The sequence below is a fragment of the Carcharodon carcharias genome, chromosome 18, assembly GCF_017639515.1.
Source record: "Carcharodon carcharias isolate sCarCar2 chromosome 18, sCarCar2.pri, whole genome shotgun sequence".
Classification (NCBI taxonomy): Eukaryota; Metazoa; Chordata; class Chondrichthyes; order Lamniformes; family Lamnidae; genus Carcharodon; species Carcharodon carcharias.
The window spans coordinates 117,980,671-117,986,117 of NC_054484.1; the positions used below are offsets into that span (position 1 = coordinate 117,980,671).

The 5,447-nt window shown below is 40.3% G+C and overlaps 1 non-coding gene across 1 annotated transcript; it reads right to left on the reverse strand.

Moving 5' to 3' along the window:
* Nucleotides 1–4,078: 4,078 nt before the first annotated feature.
* Nucleotides 4,079–4,150, reverse strand: trnag-ccc. The gene has a single exon. It is a non-coding gene; the product is annotated as a tRNA-Gly (tRNA).
* Between the last annotated feature and the right edge of the window lie 1,297 nt (nucleotides 4,151–5,447).

Below are 5,447 nucleotides of genomic sequence, written 5' to 3' on the forward strand. Positions count from 1 at the left end.
TAGTGCAAACTGTAAGAACTGTTAGAAGAGCTTCTACAAGTATATAAAAGGAAGTAGAGTAGTTAAAATGAATGTTGGTCCCTTGGAGGATGAAACTGTGGAGTCAGTTGAGGTGAGCACTGAAACGGCAGAGACGATGAATCAATATTTTGCTTCAGTTTTGACGGTGGAGGATACTAGCGCCACCCGAACAGTAACATATAGTGCAGAGGGTATAAAGAAGGAGGAACTTAGAACAATCCCATCACGTGGGATTAAAGGGTGCAACATCCCAAGATCCTGATGCCCTGCATCCTAGTTTCTTAAAGGAAGTGGCAGCGGAGATAGTGGATGCATCAATTATAATATTCCAAAACTCCCTGGATTCTCGAAAGGTTCCAGTGGATTGGAATATATATATTTTTTTAAATAACAACGTTATTCAAAAAAGTGGGGGGAGGGTAAGCAGAAAGTAGGAAACTATAGACCAGCTACTTTAACGTCTGCTGTTGGGAAATTTCTGTAACCCATTATTAAGGAAGTAGTAATTGGGCTTTTGGAAAGTCAAAATGCAAATCATCAGAGCCAGCATGTTTTTTTATGAACAGTGAATCATGTTTGAGTAAATTGCAAGAGTTCTTTGAAGATGTGATAATCAAATTCGGTAAATGGGACCCTGTAGATTTAGTATGGACTTCCATAAGGCCTTTGATAAGGTGCCACACAAAATATTAATACACCAGACAAAATCACACGAGTTCAAGGATAATATTTTAGCTTGGATAGAGGGTTGGCTTACCAAGATAATGGTATGCTCTCTCAATGGATGCTCTCTCAATTACACACACTCACCTTTACTGTCTCATAACCTTTTCTGGATGTTCTCTGAATTAAACAAACTCACCTTTACTGTCTCATAACCTCTGCTGGGTGTTCTCTGAATTACACGCACTCACCTTCACTGTTACCTACCCTCTGATGGATGCTCTCTGAATTACACACACTCACCTTTACTGTTACGTACCCTCTGCTAGATGTTCTCTGAATTATACACACTCACATTCACTGATCTACCGCCTCCTGGCTGCTCTCTGAATGACACACACTCACCTTTACTGCCTCATACCCTCTGCTGGAAATTCTCTGAAATACATACACTCACTTTTACTGATCTACCCTCTGCTGGATGTTCTCTGACTTACTCACACTCACTTTTACTGTCTGAAACCCTCTGCTGGATGTTCTCTGAATTACACACACTGACCTTTACTGTCTCATACCCTCTGCTGGATGCGCTCTGAATTACACACACTCGCCTTTACTGTCTCATACACTTTGCTGGATGTTCTCTGAATTATAAGCACTCAAATTCACTGTTACATACCTGCTGCTGAATGTTCTCTGAATTACGCACACTCACCTTCACTGTTATCTACCCTCTGCTGGATGCTCTCTGAATTACACACACTCACCTTTACTGTCTCATACACTTTGCTGGAGGTTCTCTGAATTTTACGCACTCAACTTCACTGTTACCTACCTCCTACTGGATGTTCTCTGAATTACGCCCACTAACCTTTACTGTCTCATACCCTCTGCTGGATAAAAACAAAAAACTGCGGATGCTGGAAGTCCAAAACAGAAACAGAATTACCTGGAAAAACTCAGCAGGTTTGGCAGCATCGGCGGAGAAGAAAACAGTTGACGTTTCGAGTCCTCATGACCCTTTAACAGAACGGCCCTCTGCTGGATGTTCTCTGAAATATACGCACTCACCTTCAGTGTTACATTCCCTCTGCTGGATGCTCTCTGAATTACACACATTCACCTTCACTGTTACATACTCTCTGCTGGATTTTCTCTGAATTACACAAACTCACCTTTACTGTCTCATACCCTCTGCTGGATGTTCTCTGCATTACACGCACTCACCTTTATTGATCTACCCTCTGCTGGATGCTCTCTGAATTACACACACTCACTTTTACTTTTACATACCCTCTGCTGGATATTTATTTTCTCCCTTCCTCAAAAGGCAGTGGACGCACAGTATTAGAATATCGTTCATTTTTCATACAGAGGTAGATAGACTCTTGAAAAGCAAGGTATTGATACTTTTATCGGGGGTAAGTGGAATGTGGAGCTGAAGCTACAACTAGATCAACAATGACGTCATTTAATTCCGAGGGGCCGAGTGGCCTACTCCTGCTCCTAATTCCTATGTTCGAATGTCTCACTCTATCTCTCCGCCACCTCTCGCACTCCTCTCCTGTCTTCCGCCCTCAATCTCTCCCCAAAGACGTTTTCCTCTAATCTCTATCCCCCAATTTATTCAGCGAAGTCTACATAGAATAACAGATACTCAGGTGTGAGTTACAGACTGGAATCTAAACGAGGGGTTCGGCGTGGTTTATATATAGAATAACACATACCCGGGAGTGAGTTACAGACTGGAATCTAATCGAGGGGTTTGTGTTGGTTTATAGATAGAATAACAGATACCAGGGAGTGAGTTACAGACTGGAATCTAATCGAGGGGTTCGGGGTGGTTTATATAAAGAATAACAGATACCCGGGAGTGAGATACTGACTGGAATCCAATTGAGGGGTTCAGGGGATTTATATGTGGAATAAGAGATACCCGGGAGTATCCCCCTGACTGATTTGTCTGCTTTGTCCTGGCCGTTTTCTGAATAGTATTTTTGAAATTGAAAAATATACTTTATTCATAAAATATCTGAAAGAACATAACAAAACAGTTCTAAATCGCCATCACAAAAAGTGCAATCAGATTCAACATTTACACATGGGTCACATGGTGATTCAATACAATTAATGAATATTACCCTCATTTCAATATGGCCAAAATAGAAGATCAGGCAGTGCAATGCTATTGGAGTTATCAACATCCATCATTTTGAACCCGAGGTGCTTCAATACAATTAGAATACAATTAGTATTCAATGCATACATTCATTATGAGCCCTATAGCCCGAGTGGTCCATATCGTTCCAAATCCCTCAGGGAGAACAGTTTTTAAAATTATATAAATATACTTTATTATTAAAATATGAGGAAGAATTTTTTTTTTAAATACTCCTAATTCGACATCACAGAAAGTGCATGGATCACGAGGTGTTTCAATACTATCAAAGAATATTACACTATTTTCAATATGGTCATTAAAGACAGTCAGGCTGTGCAATGGTATTGGAGTTATCCACATACATTTTCTGAAGAATTTTCAGCACAATCTGTAACTCAGGAACTGTTAATACCAAGTCTGCTGCACGCCCGCCGTTTAATACTCTGTCAGGGCCCATCCCAAGCAGAAATTGGTTGGAACCAGGTAGGTTTAAACCAAACTCTGACCATGAAGTGAAACACGGGAAACTAGAGGCCGCCATTGGCTGATCTTTAAATAGACAATTTCCAAAACTGCATGAACCAACTGTTTCAATAAAATGCAATTTGCTTTTATTTTGTATTTAACATAACCACCCCGAGAAAGATTTAACAAGACGGTGACAAATCACCTTCATTCACAGCTTTCTGAATTCAATTGAAAGCAGATCTATTTTGCTCCACCTCTCCCTCCCCACTTTAATCAACAGCATGAAACGCATCACATTTCTACCGTTCCCTGGTTCCGAAGAAGTGTCAAATTGGGCTCGAAGAGTTAACGCTGTTTTTTCCTCTCCACAGAAGCTGCCAAAGCTGCTGAGCTTCTCCAGCACTTTCCTGTTTCTAATCCCAATAATTCAATTCCGATTTCACACTGCAGTTCAAGGAATATCATAGCTATTATGGATAAGGATCAAACGTGAGTAAAATTTTAAATAAAGCTGAAACATATTTTTATTTGAATTTCACCCACGTACATTTGAAAGTAAAAATATATTTAGATGAGTACTTGAAACGCCACAGCTTACAGGGTTACTTTAAGTGGGCATTTCGATGGGCTAATTGCCGGAAAATAGGATTAGAATAGATAGGTACTTAATGGCCGGCAAGGGTACGAAAGGGTATTTTTTCACTGTTTAACTCTAAAATGCCCAAAAACCACATCCTCTGATTAACTGGCTTGAAGGTGAAAGATTGCGATGGCCGGGAATTGAGCCCAGGTCAACTGCTTGGGAAGCAGCCATGCTCAACACTACACCACCATCGCTGACTGCGACATAACCACAGAGTATCACTCTGGATTTTGGTACTGAACCGGTCTCTATTGGCTGCTGTTTTTTCTTCAACCATTCGCAACAAATTTGTAATGCACACGGCCCCTTTCAAGAGAGTAGTGGATACCTATAATATTTGATGAGGTTTAGATGGATTTTCCTGAAGTTCACATCAGCCATTAAAGGAGTTAAACCATAATTGGAATTATATTTCACAAGATTCAGCACTAATTCTTTTACTTCCCCACTCACTGATGAATAATACATGTCCAATTCTGTAACTTTTATACAGACAGGCCAAGATTCACAGGCATATTAGGGAACAGAAGACGCACATTCTGTTTGGGCCTCTAGGTTAAATGAATAATAACACATGTTCTATCGTATAGCACCTTTTCACATGGCTTACATTCCAGGGGCAAAAAGTTCAAAAGTAAGGAAATTTTGATGAACCTGTGTGAAACGCTGTTTGGACCTCAGCTGTGGCATGGTGCTCGGTGTCAAGAAGATATAATAATTCTCATAATATTACTAGAATTTGTTGTAAAATAGAGCAACCATGTGATGTGTATATGTAACTACATATGACTGTGTGTGTGATTTAATTAAATTAGAGACAGCTAGCCTGGGTGCTTTGATCTAAGAAGAGAGGTTAGGTTTGAAATGTAAATTAGAAAAACATGGGGGAGTTTAGAAAGATAGGCCTCAAGGGGGCACTTGCATTTTGCAATAAACCATTCCAGATTGTTTTCAAAGCGGAGTGGGGGGTGGGTGGGGGGGGGGGCGGGTGGAGGTTGGTTGTGGGTGGAGGGTGGCGGGGTTGGTGGCGGTGGTGAAATGTGTCACCAATCGCAATGAAGTTTAGAAATAGTGTTTATCTTTCCCCAAATATTATTGATAAATCTTAGGACTATGAGAAGTTTTTTCTTATCTGGGAGATAAAGCTCAAAACATAGCGATAAAATGGACATTTGCATTTAAAGATGAATATATGCATAAAGAATGATAAAGGGCTGTGTGTAAGGGAAGGCATTTTCAAGATCTTACAAGTGTGTGAAAATGCCATCAGCATCTGTACCTCAAGCTACTGTCTTCAAAGGGCTGAAGTTAAGAAAAACACTCAGAAGTTGACGTGCTCAAGGTCCAAGGTTCCTTTGCCTGGCTCTTTTATAGTCTCTCTGTCTTACTGTTGCCTTTATGAATGTGTAACCTGGAGTTAGGTTGAGTAGGGATTTGGAAGCTATCATATTATAATTTGTATATGTATGCATGTGTTTATACATTCTTCCA